General features: G+C 41.1%; 2 long non-coding RNA genes across 2 annotated transcripts in view; one reads left to right on the top strand and one right to left on the bottom strand.

Moving 5' to 3' along the window:
- The window catches only part of LOC139796874 (uncharacterized), a 120,683-nt gene that overhangs the window by 60,367 nt on the left and 39,343 nt on the right, over positions 1-20,973 (bottom strand). The window lies entirely within an intron of this gene.
- Positions 5,634-7,686, top strand: LOC139796699 (uncharacterized). Its single transcript, XR_011726103.1, has 2 exons — positions 5,634-5,778; positions 7,019-7,686. It is a non-coding gene; the product is annotated as an uncharacterized lncRNA (long non-coding RNA).

The raw sequence follows: 20,973 nt of genomic DNA, 5'->3' as shown, positions 1-20,973 counted from the left end.
GGCTCAGGTTAGCCAAAGGGATAAAGACAGTGCTTCAGAACTCCTCAAACTACAGCAATTTATTTCAGCCATCTCAGTAATGACTACACCACTGAATATTCCTGCCCTGAGAAGAGGTATCACCTCCTGTAACAAGGACTCTTTAAGCTTTCTAGACAGACTGGAGACACTGGAGGACAGGCAAAGACAGGAAGGATGGAAAAACGTAAAACTATTTGATAATCCTGCACTCACCTTGTAATCCTCCCCACCCCTCCTAATGTAGGGAAATTCAGCATAAAAGAAACTTAGCACAAAGATTTCCTGCACAGCTCTGGCTCTGCCTCCTGTCATGGGGGCTCTTCCCAGAGCCTCTGGGCCAATGCTGTAGCAGAAGAGAATCCCTTTGCCTCTGAAAAAGAACAAAGGGCAACAACTGCAGCAGAGGGGGAGAGGGAAATTCAGACATGAACTCTCCTCAAAGAGCCAGGATTCTGAGTCCAGCATAATCCATGGTTTTACCACATAACTTTGATAAGGTGGCTAATTATTGGCTCAGCAACCCCTTGCTATCCCTAAAATCAATTACCCCTCCTCCTGTATTGATTAAAACAACTCGTTACTATTTTCTCACGATCCTGGTTGTCAACAGCCTTGTTAGATGCTCTTTCTCTGCACAGAATTCTACATTGGCTTTTACAAGTGTAACACCTGTGCAGAGGATCAGACAGTAGGAAGGGTTTTTTTTTAGTTTTCTTTCTCCTCTTCCCACATCCTCCACTCATTGAAGTTATTGACTGACACACCAAAGTGAAACTACCTTAACTTTGTACATTCAGCAAGTAAGTAATCTGAAAGCTATTATGTAGCATTTTCTCATAAAAAAGGAGCACCCTGATGTGTTACACCCTTTATTTGTAAAATAATGAATTAATTATTGGGCCAATAATCCCTGCTTCATAATGGTAACTGGGGGGTGCCTGTGGAAACAGAAATATAGAGCAACTTTTAACTCTTCTAAAGTACTCCCCTGATGCAATGTCTGGAGTCTTGTGTTTTGTTATTCTGTTTATAAAACTTTCACCAGTCAGCAGAGCTAGGATGCGTGGTGCTTGAACTACCAGCTTGGTATCTAAATTATAATGGACAGATACATCTTTACTGTACTATATGAACTGTACAAATCACTATATTGGAGAGCTAGTTAAGCATCTCTTTCCAGAAGTTTTTGAGGTGAAAAACATTTTTACCTCAACCACTACTTCAGAAAAAAACCTCTTTATGAGCACAGAAATTTAGGAGGTTTCACTGAAAAGTTAACAGCATGGAAATTGAACTTTATTTCTGTAACAGATCTCAGAACAGTTTCTCCTCCCCTCCCAGTAATACAAACCAGCCTAATTGTCTCTTTGCTACGTTTTGGCAGGATGAGAAAAAAAAAAGACCTTTCCAAAGATGAGATCCAGGAATGCATGAAGAGAATACTACTTGTGACACAAACATTCCAAGTGTTGCACGGGTTACCAAGTGGCAGGCAATGTTTTGGGAACTTCATACTCTTGTACACCCCTACCAGGTCTCAAAAAATCAGAATAAAGAAAGCGGGAGAGCAAGAGAGGCTGAAGGAATAGAAATAACTTGCTTATGGCTAATGAAGAAAAACCACTGTCAGAGCCAGGAATAAACATTCTGCAGTCTCTACCACATTAACCCTGACCCCCACGGACACATGGACCTCCTGTAAATCAGGCTCTGTGAGTAAAGCCAGTCCGACCCGTGGTTCTGATGTTAGGGTGTAATTTAAGAGGAAAAAAGAAGAAATAAAGAAACAGGTTTGGAGCATATTACTAGCACCACAATCCATCCTTAAATCACTTTTCAATTACTCGTAATCACCACAAACTCATGGAACTGTCCCTTCAAAGTGGTAGATGTCTTAGAGCTGAAGCTGAAGGGCAAACATAAGGCAGAGAAGTAGGCATATGTCTGGATTGCCTTAATTCTGTGGTTTTGTGTCAAATGCTGTATGGTACTCTAATACTCTTGCATATTTAATTTGCCTTCTTCTTCTTCTAAAACACTAGCAAATGTGACTGCTTGCACTGCCAAGACACTGCAAATTAAAACAATATACAGTCAAAATGTGACCTTGAACTATTGCTAGAGCATAGCCCTGCTTATATGTGACACACCAGCAAGCACGTTCCTCTCCCAGGGCAGTCCCTTCTCATGGTACATTACGAATTATTCCAACATGAGAGTCTTACAACATAAAGTCCATTGAAGTCATGGTACAGTCCAAACTTCCTATTCATTGCAATGGGAGTTTGTCTAGTAAAAATAATTAGACCTGCAGGGAACTCTTCCAGAGTCTTGCCAAGACCAGTGAACAAAACACTCAAAGCTTACCAGTTTTAGCTCAGATGTTCACTGATGTTCTCCCAGTAGGATCACTCTTCATCATGAAAACAGAACACAGCGCTGATATTTCGTTTGATGAAGACCAAGGCCTAACAAAAGGCATTTAAATCTGTGCCAGCAAGGAGAAAATTCAGATTTCTGAAAAGCTGAGGGATGTCAGAGCAGCTGGAAATATTCAATATGATCCTATAGCTGAATACAACTGTTCTGGCAGACAGGAAGAAAAGTCAGGAAGAAAGCAGGGATTGCTCTTACACACCATCCTATTGACTACCCTCTCAAGGGCTTCACACTGCCAAAAAAAATAGGAGAGGAGACAGGAGGCAGAGATCAAGAACACCACATGAGAGAAATCAGCCTAAAGCAAAGTCTCTGCATTAGCCATAGTCCAACACAAATGAAATACAGAAGTTTTGCTGCAGCAGGACATATGGCTGGTGTTCTTCACAAATAGTTCTAACAATGGAACCAGATTATTCAGCTATCTTCTGCATAGAGAAATACAAAGAACAGTGACACATGAGGAGAATGGGAATGCTTGGACACTGGGTCCATAGAGTGAATGCATTTCCTGAAGTCAGGAAGATGCTACAGCCACCAGAGGTAGGAAAAAATTCTGGGTTTGGATCTGTGTGAGTACAGCTGACTTCCAACTGGGTAGGAGAGGAAGATCAGTCAGGATGAAGAACTAGTTTTACAAGAGGACACCAAGGGGGCTCAGCTTGTTTAGACTAGCAAAATAGTTGGTGAAAGGTGGAAGACTGCTCTGTACAAATCTATCCTGAGGATAAACACCAGAAGACAAAAGAACTGTTTGAGTTAATGGGCAATACTGGCACCAGAACTATTGAATATAAATTGGCCATGAATACCTTTAGGTTGGAAAGTAAAAGAGGGTTCCTAACCACTACAGCAATTAGGGTCTGAAATAGCCTGCTAATGGGAACAGCAGATTAAATAAGTCAAGCTACTTTTAAGTTAGAACTCTCACCCTTCATGAGAGGTATAGAGAGTGGTGCCTATAACAGATTGAGACCTGGGAACACAGCAGCCTGTGCATAATACTTCTCAAGGCAGAGCATGTTGGCCTATGCCTATTCATGGTCATAACAGTAGGCATTTTACATCCAACCTGCCCACAGGCCCTAAGCTTATTCTTTTATTCTGCAGAAGATCTCTAGTAGGAGACTTAATCTATAAAGACCTTTACAGAACCAGAATCCCACCAACTGCAATAAGAAATATGAACCCTGAATGTTTTTGCAAGCCTGGCACTTGTACAAGGAAGGGGGATTCCACCCACAGCCCTTATCCATATATGACACTTAAATCAGTAGCATTACCAACCCAGTCATTATCATCCATCAAGGCCCCTGAGCTTCTCCCTGACAAAAGCCAGAGAGAGACTGGACTGACTGGCCACATAGCACCCTGTCCTGCCTGTTTCTAATGCCAGTTCCCAGTTTCTAATGCCAAAAAAACCAATGGATTGTAGATAGGTATCTCCATAACTCCATAGTACCTCATTGAAAACTCCATAGTACTCTGAGGTTGTTGGTAGCTTTGCCACTGGCTGCAGCAAGACTGGGACTGAACTTGGTTGTCTGATGCTGGGTTGTACAGCCCAGAAACACAGAAGTGACAGGTGGGAATGTGATTACACACACTGGTATGAGCTGAATGGAAGCCAGCATGACCAGCACCAAACTAACAGGAGGGAGCAGCTGGTGCCTACCCATCCTGCTTGAAGAGGACTCTGTCAAGTCAAAGACCACCCCAGGACCAGGACTGACAATTAGCTACCTCAGGCAAAAGTTATCAGATTAGGCAATGGGCTGTGAATCCCTGAAAAAGAGCCACAAGGCAAGAGACTTGTGTGCAAGAATGAGCAGGAAAAGCTACACGCACAAGAGGTTAGAATACAAAATCAGGAGACCAACTGGCCTATCTGTTCCACAAAACAAAACACTTGCCCACATTTTTTTTTTAAGTTTATTTAAATTTTAAATGTCTTCAAAACTATACAGATAACATTTCATAATTGAAAACAATTTAAATACCTCTCCTCTGGTGATATGCAGAACAATTAGCACCACAAATGTGTCTGTAGATTTTGTTTTCTTGGTTTTGGTGGTTGAATGGATTTGTATTGTTTACTTGGAACTTAAAATGTTGTTTTTCAGTAGACTATGGGAGACCACAGATTGCAGGTTAACCTGCCTCATTTAAAATAAATTGAAAGTCTGAATCTCACCCAATCAATCTCTAATTAATTAAGTAAGACAGATGGGTCAACCCAGACATTCTTGCCAAGACAGTGGAGGGGTATCATTAACTGTGGGAGGCTGGAAGGAGAAAACCACATAAAGCATGGAGCATATCTCAACCAACATCAGAGATGAGAGGGAAACTTCTCCATCTGAGGCTTTGAAGATCAGAAAGGCCCATCTAGTCAGGTAGTCTTTCTACCTTGGTGATGAAAGGTAAAAAACCACCACCAAGGCTTGAACAGAGAGCTCTGGGAAACCAGAAGCTTAAGCTCCAGCTATCAGATATCCTTAGAATGTTTTTCACAAGCTTATTCTTGACGGTGAAGCCAAATTCCAATTCACCTTTCACCTACATATGAGGTGAGGCTGAGAAAGCCAAGATTGCCAAGCCTAGGCAAGAAAGGACTCAGGAGAATCTTATCAATGTGTATGAATGTCTGACAGGGAGCCAAAAAGATGAGAGTGAGATAAAGGGGTGACAGGCACAAAAATTAATAAAAGAAATTACAAAAACATAAAAATAAAAATAATTGTGGAGTCTCCATTCCTGAAGTTATTCAAACTGGGCTGGACACAGCACTTAAAACACTGCTCTGGTTGACTCTACTCTAAGCCAGGGGCTTGAACTAGACAATCTGCTGTCCCCCCAAAAAAAACTTGACACAACCAAAGGAGGCTACAAAACCTTGGTGATAACAGCAGGAGTCAGGAACAAGCAGCCAGCAATGAGAGTGGGTAAATAAGGCAAACCTCTTATCTTGTCAGTCAAGAGAGGGTCTTTTGGGAAGAAGATCCTTAGTGCTACATCCTCCAGGATGAGGTGGTGTAACCTCACTGCTAAAAGTACAGGAAAATGTTTGGTACTCTGTTTCTATTTGATTCCAGCATGGAATCAACAGAATCTTTATGCCTCCATTATGAGGGTACTTCTGAGACCCTCATTAGGTAATCAGCCTCCAAATGCAGTTAGAAACCCTGGGCAAACCTGGTCCTCCATCTCTCTCTGCCTCAATGGTTTCCCTGCCTGCCACAGCATCTTTTAAAGACGTGCCTACCCTTCACTATATGCACTAACCATAATGGATCTAGCATCAAGGAACTGCTAAGTGTAAAAAGCCTTTTTTTCCTTCCTTCTTACTGAGCAAAAGTAGACCTGACTGACTTCACTGGCTGGTTACACAGGAGAAGTTTGTTCATGACTGCAGAAAGCACTTGCCAATGTTTCCTATTAAAAGAAACCCATGAGACCTGAATAATTAATAACCTACCAGTGAAAAATTGGCCCTAATTACCAAAGCTAATCTGAAAAAAAAAAAAAAAAAAAAAAAAAAAAAAGTTAATTGCTTAGCCTATGTTCCTCCCTCAATGGAATTACTATATTGACAAATCTCATATAGCAAGAAAAATCTGGTGGCCACAAAATACGCTTGTTACAAATTGATCAATGGCAATTATGAAGTTTTCTTGTGTTTCTGAAACTACTTCAGGCTTTCATCTATCCTAAGACAATATAATACATTTTTATCAAGGTGAGGTTTCTCTCTGTTTTTGCTTCGGCTGAAGATGATTCGTGTTTTGCAGGGGGCAAAGTAAAATAAATGTGACGAAAACTTTTAAATGATTTTAACTAACCAAGTCATTATCAGGCATTGACAAAGCATTCCATTAAACTGCACTCATGGTTGAAATTAATTTTCTGAAGCAAATTCTGAAAGCGGTAGAAGCCAACAATCAATAAACTCTTAATGAGGTGCAAGAAAAACATGTGTAGACATGACAGGTTTTGATGCCTAATGAGCTTCTGAGGAAGAACATTGTTCAGAGGAAAACTCGAAAAGGCACAGAAAGTGATTAATTGCCAGCCCAAGATATTGCAGCAAAGCATTTGGAAACCCAGCAGCCCTCAGACCCCATATCATTTACACCTCTGATGTGACGTGTTAACTTTCAGAAACCTTATAGCTGAAGGGTGTTGTTTTTTTCCTTTTTCTTTCCTCCTAGTTGCTAACTCACCATCAATCTGTTCGCTGTGATTTGTTGCCTCAGAAACAAAGTTACCTGGTAAAACTTTCCCATATTGTTTACTGGAATGAATAACAGAATGCAAAAGATGGACCACAGGGGGTTTCTCTTTTGTGTTAATAGCTGCTTTGCTGCATGTAAGGCATAACTAGGCTAATAGATATTTTGGTCTTTTGCCACTTACACTCACAACTGTCAGGGAGGCAACATAAAAGAGTTCTCATTTATCCAAAAAAAATGATCAAAAGATCATGACCTATTTTCCTTCAGTTAAACACCTTATTTTAAGATTCAGAACTAACCTCTATTCTATTTCCTGCCAGCAGCAGAGACACGGAGCTCCCGTAGGTGGGAACATGGAATCCCAGCTTGGGAAACTTGATGCCTTCTTTGCTTGGGTTTTTATTGCAAAGAGTGATCTTCAGGTACCCCTGGTCCACAAGGCCAGTAAGAAAATCTGGAGCAAGCTTACCCTCTGTAGATAATTGTTAGTTCAAGGAACATTCAAACAAACCGGACAAAAAAGTCCATGGGACCTAAAGGGATGCATCCATGGATGCTGGGGAGGTGGCCAATGTCACTACAAGGCCACTCTTGATAATCATGGGAAGATCAGAGTTTTCTGTGAACTGGATGAAAGCAAAAGATGTTCCTATCTTCAAGAACGGCAAGGAAGAAGGTATGGGGAACTACAGGCAGACCAGCATTACCCTGAACCCTGGGAAAGTGATGGAGAACTTCTCAGAAATAATTTTCAAGCATACAAAAGAGAAGAAGGTGACTGGGAGTAGTCAGCATAGAGTTAAGGAGGCCAAATCACACCTGTCCAACCTGATAACCTTCTACAATGAGGTGACAGGCTTGGTGGATGAGGGAAAAGCAGTGGCTGTGGTTTATTTTGACTTCACTAAGGCTTTTGGCACTGTCTCCCATAAAGATCTTCATGAAACTGATGAAGTACAGACTAGATAAATGGACTGTGAAAACTGCCCGAGCTGTTGATCTCAGTGTTGTGACCTCCTGCCCTCTACTCCCACCCCTACAAAGGGCTTTCACTTTCAGATACAGCAGAGATTATGCTTTACATGCCCCTTTCCATTCTAACAAAGCCATCATAGGCTTTTGATCCTAGAGAAAAACAGCAGTAACCAGCACATCTGGGAGCTGGGCCAGGTATAAAATGGTACTCAAGAAGAACAGGGAAAAGCACATGGCGGAGGCTTCAAGAGCCCCACCTCCACTGATACATGTTACACACTGATTACTTCCCCTCACTCCCTCTACCTGTTCTTTCTTCATCTGTAAACCACTTTATGTTAGAAATTCCCAGAGTATTGTGACCTAACCCTTGGGCACCTCAAGTCTGTATTTCTACTAACCAAGTTAACTTCAGGACATAAAGTCAGCTCTTTGGGACACTATTAGAACTGTCCAAATCTTTATATTGTTGAGCAGATTGACACCATCTCATTTGCCTTACTGAGAGTCACAGACCAGATCCCAATATTTCTCAGCCAGAGAGCCATAGATTGATGGCAGCACATAACACACTGGGAAAGGACTCAAAAACTCACTGAACAAAATTAAATAGAATCATAGAATGGTCTGGGTTGGAAGAGACCTTAAGAATCATCTAGTTCCAACCCCCCTGCATGGGCAGGGACACCTCTCACTAGATTAGGTTGCTCAAAGCCCCATCCAACCTGGCCTTGAACTTGAAGGGGTATCCACAGCCTCCCTGGGCAACTTAATGGTTGCCCCCTTGGAGTCCCACACATGAGCAAAATAGGGCCAAATATAACCCAGTTAGGTAATAGGGTAAAAAAATAACTTGTGACTTTTAAATTTTTTTTTAATTGCATGAAAGAATCTTTCAGTTAAGAAAGCATTTGAAATGTAAAGCAAAGAACAGACCTGTACTGGGTCCTGGCCAAAACCCAGAAGGTCCACACTCTCTAGGTTTAACTTCTAGCTTAGTGATAAGTGTGTTTGGCTGGAATGTGGGAAGACAGGATACAAATTCCCCCTCCTTTCCCACAGGCTGGGCTTCTTCTGAAGTCTCTTATCAAACCTTTTCAAAATCAGTTACAGAAATCCAGTAACACAGCTTGGAACTCATGTCTCCTCATCAAAATGTGCAGACATGCAGCTGGGCCATCTGTTCATGGACCAGGTGAAAAAAAAATAAAAAGAATCAAGTATCTTTGATCCAGCTGGAAACTTCACATACCCTTGGCTTGGTCCCTCCATTAGGACCATGAGAGAAGAGAGAGGGCAAAGGTGGAATTCAGCCAAAGCCAGGACCTCCTGCCTCATGCATAGATACTGCTACTCAGTTTATCAAGGAGTCTACAAAAGAGGTTATAGTCCTATAAGTTCCCCTTCCATAAGCCTCCAGAGTGACCCCCTATGACAATGTCAACTTAATTATTCCCATGCAAAACAGAAGAGCTCTAAGAGAATGAGCCAAGAAGAATCTCCAAATCTAATGGCTCAAGTGAGAAACGAGGGTTCCACATCCCCTGGGTAGAGGGATGTTTTGCATCATATCTCAGATCCAGATTCAGGCCCTAAGACTGTTATTAAACAGGGGACAAGTAGAGTTAAAAAAAAAGGGAATTATACAGCTTCTGTGAGAACAGCAGCTGACCCTTCCCAGGCTCCATGAGAGTCATGACAGTCAGCCCAGTCTGGGGAGACATCAGTAAAATTCAGGTACCACATCACTCAGTCCTTCTGCCCATCAAACCATCAGAGCTTGACTCAAGACTCACCAAGTCAATATAGAGTCACACTGACTTCAGTGAGCTAATTAAGTCTTGAGTACTCATGAGCTTTACTGTGACCTAATCCCTGTTAGAGCTGTAATTGTACAGATTGATTTATCATTTGATGCTGAAATTGGCTCGACTCCAAGAATACACTCTTTCTGACAAGGCTCTTTTTTAACAAAAAAAAAAAAAAAAAAAAGAAAAAAAAAGGGAAAAAAAAGCTTTTACATAAAAATTAATCTTTTGCAGAAACATACACTTGTGCTGAAAATTTTTCTGAAGAAAATCTTTCCGATGGCATTTTGATTCTCAGAATGTTTATCAGAATGCACATTCAATATTTTTTCACATACTTAAAAAACACTGTGAAATTCCAATAAAAATTAAGATATTCTGATATAAGTACCACTGAAGGACATTACTTTTGCCTGTCTTGTTTGTCACCTATTCCCCCAAAAGGTAGGTCTTCTCAGAAAAAGAAAATCCAGACCCTGGCAGCCCCATTCCCAAGAGCTGGTGTAACCAACTGCTGTGTCTGTGCTTCATTTTCTCTTCCCCACCTGGTCCCCAGAGGAGCAGAGTCCAATGAAGCTGCCAAAGAGGAGTTTTTGCCAGAAGTCCCACCTCCTCAAAAGTTGTTCCATAAGCAGTGGAACTGTTGAAACCTGTTTTCCTATAACTTTGGGCTCTGCAGCCAAATTCTCCTGTGTGTAGCAAGATGATAGACCTTCTTTCCCAAGTTTTGGGTTTTTGTTTAGGGATTTTTTGGGGTGTTTGTTTGTTTTGGGGTGGTTTGTTTGGGGTTTTTTTGGTAGCTGGGGTGTTATTCTAGTCTCTAGCCATGTAAATGCTTACACGCCTAACAAGGGATGGAGTCAAACTCACCTCCTCATCTACTCTCAGGAAACCTCACAGGAGGCAAACTAGCATCACCCTGTCACTGCTAGAAGGGAGCAGTAGATTTAGAAGCCACAAGGACAGTGCACAGACAGAGGTATGTGTGTGCACACACAAACATACACACACACACACACACACACACACCCCTGTGCTTGGAAGCCTGGCTTCCTAAGGAAACACAACTAAAAATAACCAGCTGGTTTATGAACAGCTGTAGCTGCAACGTGAGCTGTGTCTCCACTCCCTGTCAGTATGCATTAGGGTACTTTTTAATTTCACCTTTCCATGGCCTGTCTCAAAAGAAGATGTATTATTTCTCCTATGATCTTTCCCTAACTTCTTTGTATTTTTGGCCACTGTGTACTCATATTGTTTTCCTTGTCAGAACAGGCCCAAGGAAACTGTGATACAGGCTTAGACATCGTGCATGAAACTTCTTTGCAAAAAGTATAAGACATGAATTTTAATACTTGTTAGAGCAGTACAGTTTGGTTTTAGCCTTCAACCTTGCCCGCTTGATATGCAACTGAGGCAGAAAGTTACAAAAGGTAATTTAGCTGTTAACTGGTGCCAGCAAAAATGCACTGTCACTAGAAAACAAAATATGCAGTAAGTATGTAGCATAAGAAGCTAACAGAGATCTTTTTTCCCCTTCATAGAAACTATTTCTGTAGATTCAGTCTGCTATATGCGATGTAACACATGCTAAAGAGTTCTGTGCAAGTACCTCTGGTCTTAAAAAAAAATGTTTATATAGTAATATTTGATAACTGCTCTATGCTCTTGCATTGAAAGCCACACACAAAAGTTTCCACATGTTCTTTCTCCACAGTCTGCTTTTAACTGGCCACCATGTCCTCCTATCCAGCATTGTCTTGTGTTTCTCTGACATCATGGTCACATTAGTGACCTTTTTTTGTCTTTCCTCACAGTAATAGTGTTTCATCTTCACTGAGTCTTCAGAAATCCATTATAAGCTACTTATTTTCAATATATTCCATAACACAGAACCTTTTCTCACAAGAGAGACTTCTGGAAAAATAATAATCCTGCATAATATATCTAAATCCCTCCTGATCAGTAGTATATTCCCGAATCACATCCTTGATTCCAAGTTTCCACTCAGAGGCACACAATTTAGAAGGGGAAAGTTGAGCTGTCCAGGTGGCACAGGCAGCATTTCACATCATTCCAGGAGCTCAGGACCTCCTGCTTCTCCTTTACTGCCTGGAGTTCAGGGGAGGGACACGGCCAGAAGAAGAAGTGCAGCGTTTGCCAAGCATCAGCTCTCCTTACAGCAGCTCAGAGCCTCAAATATTTTAACGCATGGAAAGGAAAGGCTCGAATACAGAGCACCAAAAAGAAAAGGGTGCAGTTTTCACCAAAGCTCACTGTTTTTGTTTGTGTTTGCCAGAGCTTTCAACTGTTTATCAGAATGGCAACAGATGGCACAAGGCAAACGCAGGCGCTTTTTCACAGTTTCCTACAAAACGAGCAGATGTCTTCATTACATGCTACATGACCGCGTTTAACAAAATGTGACAAGAAGCAGAGGTAGAGAAAAATGGCATAGCCCTTTCCTAACCTGAACTGCCTCTTGGCATAGATTTTAGTGGTGCCTGAGCGTGGGACTGAATACACAAGAGGGAACAGAGAGTGTTTTTCACCTGTATCTACTCCACCACAGTCAATAAGCATGGAAAACATATATAAGGACTCGGAGATGGCTTCATCTCTATGGAAACATGGCATATCTCTGGACAAGCCAAGATGGAGACAGAAGATGTTTTCACCAGCTCTTTTGGGGAGTTTTTTCTGAGGATGAACATCACCCAGATGAGCAGAGCCACTCCAGCAGAGCCCGTCTGATCCTAGGCACCTTTTGGCTCCACTAAAGAGGACCTGGTAACCAGAGTCCACTGAGCCACAGTCAGCCTTTGTCTCAGCAGGACTCTGCTAGAACCTGAAAAGAAGATTCAGCAAACATAAATGGTCCCAAATGCTAGAGTTTTCTCTAGTGATGCAAGTGAATAGAGCTCCATCAACAAAATTAATCCGTTCTGAAAACAAGGCACACATTGGGTGGAATACTGCCTTTCTCTGCTTATCTGAGTGGCCCAGGAAATCAAGGAAACCCATTTCTCGTCAAATGAGGCAAGGGACAAGAGTAAGGAGGCCTGCTACACACTGGACATCAGGTTTTTCAACCTTGATTTTTGCTAACAACTGCTCCAGAAATCAGGCAGCCTTACATCAAGTAAAGAAGAAATGGAAATAAGTATTCAAGGCTGATGAGTAATGGGCACTTGATGTCCACTCAGTTAAGTGCTTTGTAACTAGGCATTATTCTTAAAACGGAGCGTTAAGATTGGAAACAATTTTACAACAGGGCAACAGACATTCTTATATTTTATTTTGTTGCTGCTGAAGGGAACAAAGCTGGCCATGTCAGACAGCTCTCCCCACTGCTCTTACGACTGCAGACATAACTTGCTTACACATCTGCATTTGTGGACTGTAAGGGCAGGGACTGAGACAGAAAAGGCTGTAGCAAAGCACAGCCTTGGACATATTTCTTCCAGCTGGAGGCTTTGAATTGCTTCAGTACAGAACCAGACTCCAGTAGCCCAAAGAAAACTTCAGACTCTTTGTTATAAAGCCAGAATCTGTCTCCAAGCCAGCCTGTCACAACACAGTGGGAGCACAAACCCATGGCAAACAGAACAGACTTTGCAGGCACTTCTCTTTGCCCACAATACACACAGTTACAAAGGAAGACATTTTTAATGCTGTCCCCCTTCCCAGACCATCTCCAAATAGGCCAGCACAGGGAAGACTTTCATGTTGTAAAATGCTCAATCTGCCAGCCTGGGGTTTTGTCAGGCACCAGCTGTGCCAGTGAGACAAAGTCAGCATTTCCTGGTCCTCCTGGGTAAACCTCAGAACTGGCTGTCTCTCTTCCTACAGGCTTTAAGGACTTTATAGACTTTAGTGGCTGGCTCTTCCCTTTTGCCCAGAACAGAGACAGCTTTGCAGCTGGTAAAATTCTCTCACATACAAAAAGATATACAAAAAAACCCTAAAATCAGGAAAACCAGTCCATGAAAATCCTTTGGCTTTCAGATAAGTTGTGCTCAGCCTAACAAAACTCAATTCTTTGCTAGTTAGGAAGATGGCAGCAAGATTCTAGACTGCAATCTCCATTTCCAGCAGTCAGCCCTACACTGATGGGAGCCCATAGGAGTTTTCCCATAGGTTTCAGCAGACAGAATCAGGTCCTGTGGTAGAACTGGATGTAGCAGCAAGAGCAGAATGTCTCTGCAGGATACCTATCATGCCCCAAGGACAAAGAAATAACAGGATGCAACAGAGCAGGAATTCCCCCAAGGAGCAAAGAAGAAAGCATTTGTTATTAAGGAGGAGCACTCTCAATATTATTCAGACATTATTTGACTTTAATGACTGCCTTCTCCCATTGTCTTAGCAGCCTGCAGAGTTTTCTCCTCCCTCCCCCTCATCTCCACCTCCCATACTGGCTTTGAAGATTTCATCTGAAGCTGCTCACACCAGTATTGCCCATCTGAAAAAGCATCTGCTAAATCTGAAGTTTCTTGTGGAGCCTCTGTTCTCAGCAAACTGCTTCTCACATGCCCTATGTTCCTCACCAGCTTTCTGGGTCTCTTCCTAGTGGCAACTGGCAGCCCCTCTGGCCCCAAGAGAGCACTCAGGGCCTCATCAGCAGTGCAAGACACTCCACAGCAGGGGCTCTTTGAATCAGCTGATATGATGTCCTTAGCATTTATGTCCTTAAAGAAAACCTAAAAAATACAGGCAGTGATGACAAAGAACACTTCCTGAATGTGACTCTAAAATCCATGGCAATATTTGCACTCGCTGCACAAAAAGTCAGAAACCTAAACCTATCCATTCAGCATTTGCATGTGTCCATGAGCACAATTAACACAACCCTAAAAGCTGTTCTTAATGCACACACCACTGCACAGGATGTTGGAAGTTCAATTATTTCCACAACATTCCAAGGTTAAAAGCTAAATATAACAGAGATGTCTAAATTGAGGCTAAAGGGGATGAATTATCTCTGTGTCTAAAACTGTGATTTGGGTGTTCTTTGCTCATATCCCAGAAGTCACTGAGCATCTCCTTACCTGGGTCAAAGGTTTCATTGGAGCTTCTTGCTTACAATTGACTTCTTTAAAGAGTGCCAAAGGTGGGTGCAGTCATTGCAGCTCACATGCTTTTCAAGTAAAAGCCCACTGATTAAACTGTACATTGCAGAAGAGGGCATCTAGGTTTGAAATCCTCTGCAGCCAAAGAGGTGATATTCAGTTCTTCATTTTACTCTAAATAATTCCCCTCTTCACTAGTCTAGTGTTTCATCCTGGTGGAGCTATCTACAGCTTATCTATTTTGCCAGGACTCACAAGAAGAAGAAACAAGACCAACCTGCAGCCAGCCACCAAACAGACCTGGGAAGGAGAGGCCCTATCATCATTCACCATTTGCAAAGAAACATTTTGATGCTCAGATTATACCTCTGCATCACTAGAAATGGGCTTTGCTGTTTTAAAGAAATTTGTCTGTACAGCTCCAGCTACTCTAGTGGCTCTACTGAGGAAAATACATGTAATCTGGCTTTTGCTTTGCTTGCTGGTAACAGCATTTTTCCCAAAACACAGGAAGGAACGGGCTCTGCCACTGGTGTCTTATTGACAGAAAAATCAGAAGGCTAAATTGTTTTAATTATTTACATATATAACAGCCTCTTGGAAGGGAGATCACAATGAGTATAATTGATTAAAGTTTCTCCTACAAAAATTCCACCATAAACTCCAATTCTATTTCCCCTCAGAATACTACAAATTGCCATTAGCTACAGAGGATGAGATGTGAGCACTCATGATTTGCTACAGATTTTGCTCAAAGATCACTGAATAATGGACAGACCAAATCAAGCAGCAAGTCTTCCACAGAGCATTTGCTTTACACACCAGAAAAGGAACTCATAAGACTCTGTTTAACACCATCTGGGGATCCTTCGGTACAATATTACCATCAATAATACCAGAACCTCAGCTACAGATTGTTGTAGCCTGTGACAGCTAACTATATCAGACCTAATTAGATACCATAGGCCAAAAAACCCAAAGATCTGCAAGCACAAGGGAATGCTACCACAAGGACCAGAAAAAAAGATAGAAAAAACCTGCAAATTAAGTGTAGAGATGAACCTGGATTGAAACCAACAGTCTCAACACCCTAACTGAAATTTAGGAAAGGTCATCTCTAAATAAGGAGTCTCCTTTGAACAGCACAGATGAGGCTTCTCTGTGAATCAAACCAGAGTGCAGGCTCCAAAGGCTGGTAAAGCTAGAAAAAAAACCCTGGGGAATTTACCTCAGCTGGTATGTATCAGCCTAGCTCCATTGCCTTCAATTAGCACGATGTTAAATCTTCAGTGTTGACTTCAATGGGATTACAGTGATTTACATCAGCTGAGGAGCTAACATTTCACTTTTCAGCAGGCTCTTCTGTAGCTTCTTCATTAGTGGAAATTCTGTGTAAAGAAAAGGAGATATGCTCTGCTCCTGAGGCTCCAGTTACCTCCTGTAATGGGTGTATCACAAGTGCAAGAGATAGACTGGCAGCCAACTATAATTAGCTCTGTTTAGCTGCAGTTCAACCTATGGTTACAATTACCCTTTCTTTGCTATAAACATCCAGCTAAGAATTGCTGGAGCCACTCCTTCCACTTCCTGCCTCTCCCCTTACTTACCAGCCCTAAACGCAGGTTTTCAGACAGGCACAACAAGGTTCTTGCCCTTTCCTGCAGGAGCACAGCTGGCAATTTGCTGCTAGCAGCCTGCCTTCCCACTTCCCAGCTCTCTCTTCTAGGCTGTTTTCCCTACTTCTGTAAAGATGAGAACAATTACTGTTTCGCTGGGTTTTACACGTGTATCCCAGGTTTGACTTCATTCAGATGCTTAAATTCAGAATAGTGTGAAACATGCAACAAGACACTGCGGGCCTCCCCCGGGTTGTACTGCCAGATGTTTTTGGAGAGCAGCATGCCAGCTTCTCCTGGGTTCTAGTTGAGCCACTTCTTGTTAGGCAGGGAAAAGATTATCAAAAACATCCTAATATCATTTGAGGAACCTCAGGAAGACATCTAATACCTCCTACTTCTGAGTACCAAATCTGAGTGCTCTGCTCAGGCTGCTTTACAGTCAGTGGAGATTTCAGAATCAATTTAAGAGCTGAAACAGGAGTTTAGCTCTCCCCATGGAATACAATAACCTGTCTAAGGCTCATAAGCTAGGTACCTTCATTAGAAGCCTAAAGATGGTATGAATATTCTCCACATACCTATATGTCTTCTTTGCCCTCCTGAGCCTTTTGGCATCTGACAACATGAATCTGACAAAAACAGGAAGTTTGTCTGCTCCAAACTTCTCTTAAAATGTTAAAACCTTGACATTTATGCAGCTGTTGAGCATCAGATCCTGCTGTCCTGTCCCAAAGCTGTGTTTTGCGTAGAATTATGTAAATGACTGACTTCATATGTCCTGGTCAAATTGCAGTGGTTTCAGGCTTATCTGGAAGTGTTTGGACATTCAGTGAAATAAGCTATTTCAAATATTTCTTTCAACCTGAAAAGAAGAATTTATTTCTAGTGTCATTCTAAATTTAAGTTTGCTACAGTTCACCACCAGTTACCACTGTAAATCACAGTGATCAAAGGTTTAAAATAAAACACTTTAACTTAAAAAGAGTTGTCCTCTGATTTCTTTTTAATCTGAAAGTAGAAGAGACTAAATCCAGTGCTGATTGACAAACACTTCTAGTTTCCAAAAAAATTCATTTTTCAGTAAATAAAGGGATGCTTAACTAAAAAAAAATCCCATTCTAATTTGGGTACCAGGGACATCATCCTTAATGTGGACAAACACATTAAGGCTTAAGCTGTGGACAAACATAGGAGTTTTCCTACCAACTCCTGGTCTTCTAAGGACTACTTTGTAGAGCAAAGCTCCTCTAGGACACAGACAAATGTGTGTCCTTCAGAAGAAAGGTTGTTTCAACACAAAGAATGCCAAAAAGCCTGTGCCATCACCACCTTTTAAAATTCATGACTGATCTAAGTACAAAACAGAAAGTTACATGTAAATTGTAGAATTAAAAAAGCCTAATTTACTGAGAATAATAATAATAATAATTCAGCAGCAGGAAAGATGCAGGAATTTCTCTTTACATACACACTTTACAAGCTAGGATCTCTCAGCTTCTCCTGTTTACTTGTTTCTTATTCTGTCTACCTACCCTGAAAGGCCTAATAACCACTTGTTCTTGGCAAATAACAAGAATCATTCTCTCCATGGATACAAAGCTCTCCATTCTGGTAATTAAAGAATATTGTCAACTTAATGGAATGTCAAGAAAAAGTTAGAACTGACTGTGGAAGGAAATAAAAGTGAACACAGCACCTGAAAGTTTTGAAAAGCATATCTCTGTAGGAAAAGATTCATATTCCTTTGGATGAAGTTTATTCCTTCTTTGTGTATTTTGTACAGCACTTGTTATTGTATTGGGGTTAAGACTCTCACTCCCCAATCTTCCTACATCACCTCCTATTTATTAAGCCCAAGAAAATGCCTTTTAATGTCAAGAGTAACTTTTATCAAGAGTGTTTCCTAAGTAGTTTATGGTTGGAGTAACTTACTATTCCTAGGAAAATGTAATTGAAACCTCAAGGACACGATGCCCACTTGGGTTGTTCCATTGTCACTATATATTTATGGATTTCCTCTGAAAGCTTCCAGTTTTCAGGACTTTTTCTTCTTCACTCCTCCTCCCCCAGACCTTCTGGATTTTTCCTCTGGTATTGCATCATGCCACTTCCCAGGCAGGGTTTACTGGATACATTCCAACTCTGCTATGTTTCTAAAGGAAAAACTTGGTCCTCTTCTGCAAAATTCAATTTTAACCATAAAACCCAATTCATCTCTTCTGAAGGTGTTTGGTTTAAGCCAAAGTGAAGTGGGACACTTTGTCCTTTTTGCAAAAGACAGCTGCAAATGATATCAAGTTCTAACAGTCAGCCTCACAAAAAAATAATATGGAATCATTGGTAAAATTGTCAGAGACTGAGGAGAGGGGAGGCATGGGTGATGGTCAGGTAGTTCTCAATTTATTGAAAATTCCATCACATGAGAGGATGGGGAAAGTTTTGAGTCATTGCTCTGAAGTGAGAGACCAGCCTGTGGGAGCAGCTTAAAAATAACACAATTTTTTTTAAATGGCACCTTTCTAATTCCTCTTACTTTTCTTTTGAGTAGCTAAACACTAGTCACATTTCCAGGTTTTGACAGAGAGAGAGAACTCAGTTATCTGGCCATGTGACTCCAAGGAGTTGGGATTAATGAAAAAATACTAAATGTTTTGACAGATCATGAGGATACTGACTCAGTGAAAGTGCAGCCATGCACAGCTCTGAAAGAGCTGCACTACAATAGCAGTGAAGCATAGAGAATTGTGATACTTGGTACTTACTAACCTAAAAAGGAGCTGAGAAACCCCTGGAAGCTGACTTTTCCCCTTAAAAAATGCACAGATTATACTGACTTCTACTTTCTTCGGGTTTACACCTCCCCTCTTTTTACTCCTCCTTTCTTAATTTCTGTTTCTTCCTCTTTCTCAGTGGCCTCTCTCCAAATCCAGACATGATGCTCTCCCTGCACCCACGCTCTTTGCCCCCTGTCCCAGCCCCAGGAGCCACCCATGGCTGCTGCTGGCCCTGCCAGAGCTCTCCAACCACTGCTATGGGTGTTCCTTACCCCCTGTAATAAACCTTAATTTCCTGCTGTGTTTACATTGACAGAGAATAGAGGACCCTCATCATTAGACAGATTTGTTTCAAATACAGCTTCATTTTTGCCACCCTATGGATAGTGTTACCTTTACATGGGAGGACTCTTCACATTTGGCTTTTTTTTCTATACTCCATGATGACAAAAGCAATTAAGACAAAGTTTGTTTCTTAAAGTTACATAATTGTTCATTTACCCAAGAGCTGGAGAGTAACCCAATGAGTTGCATTAAAGCAGTAAAAATAAGATTCTGTATAGAATTCAGCTGTCTCTCCCTGCCAAGTGAAATGTTTTAAAATGTTAGAGCATAATCAATTTTTTTTAAAAAGCGTCCACTCAAAAAATCTTTTCCTATTATTTAATCTTTGTGTGTTTCCTATTCAACATTTTTAATGGCCATTTTTTCTAATACTGCATTCACCTCAAGTGACATTAAGCTGATGTAATAGAACCATTTTAATCAGTAACAATCAATTTTATTACTATGAAAACCTTAGGGACAGAACATTAAATACATACCATGTAATTAGTTTTGGTAAAACAAGCCTTCATCTTAGCAAATCAAATATAATGAAAATGAAATTTAACAGCTATAAAAATCTATAGCATAAAGTAGGTGTGAATATGCATGCTGTACATGCAAAGGATATAATTATGTTTAATTTCATCCACACCCTTCGTGTGAAGGCAAAGATGAGTTCTGGAAAGTCCTTGGATATGTAATAATGCCCCAAATGTTCTTCTATGGAGAATAAATGACTTTTTATACTTACTTTATAATTTACATCAGTATCTGCATCTTAGGAGAGAAATCAGCTTGCAAGAAGTCTGCAGAATGACTTAATGAATGCACTTATTGATGCAATGACACCAAGATGAAAAGCAGTACTGAGAATAGCAGAGTAAAGATCTACTACCTTGCTACTGATAAAAATAGAGCTACTATCTCCACATTTATTCACAGTGTAATTAATATCTGACATGATTCTGCATTCTTTATGCCACCAAGGCTGGAAGTGTTTACAAACAACCATTAGTACTGTGTCAGAAGAGGAGGCTGGACACATAACAGCCTCCCCCATAGACACAGACCAATATTTCTCCAGCAACCAAGCAATTCCCACTGAGGTGACCAGCAGCATGCAGGCACTTTATTCTGTTCCTTGCAAGGACCATGTCCTTGGGAATCTCATGATATTCCTCAAGCAGAAACACTTAACAGGACTATGGGGATCTGGTGATTAATTTTTCTTTCCCATTAGCCAGGGGTTGTTTTATTTTAAATTATTTGGAAAATATAAATAATGTTTCCACACTTAGTAATGATCCACTGGGGGCATATTTAGGTTGCAATTCGTCACTGTGGAGTTTTGCCACACAGAGTGTAACAATGTTCTACAAAATCAGCCTTTACAAAACCATCTTCCCATACAGGAATCATCAGTCTCCTGCCTTCTCTCCTTGGTCTCCTGCTCAGGTGACCTCCTAGTCCTGGAAAGATTCTCAGTTCAATTTTCAGACAGCCAGTAAGATAACTTTGTACTATTCCACACCAGGGGAACTGAAGAGCTGCTCCAAAATCCAGAACAATTGACAATATTTTTCTCTCAACAGAAAATTGGATTTTGTATTAAGCTTAAAACCACTTCAAGGAAAATAGATTACTTCAGAAAGTCTTCTGATTTGAAATTAGTTTTCCCAGAGCAGATTTTAGTTCAACATTTT

This window comes from Heliangelus exortis, chromosome 5 (assembly GCF_036169615.1).
Source record: "Heliangelus exortis chromosome 5, bHelExo1.hap1, whole genome shotgun sequence".
Taxonomy (NCBI): Eukaryota; Metazoa; Chordata; class Aves; order Apodiformes; family Trochilidae; genus Heliangelus; species Heliangelus exortis.
Note: the sequence above shows the minus strand (reverse complement) of the source record. Positions and strands in the feature narration are given on the sequence as shown.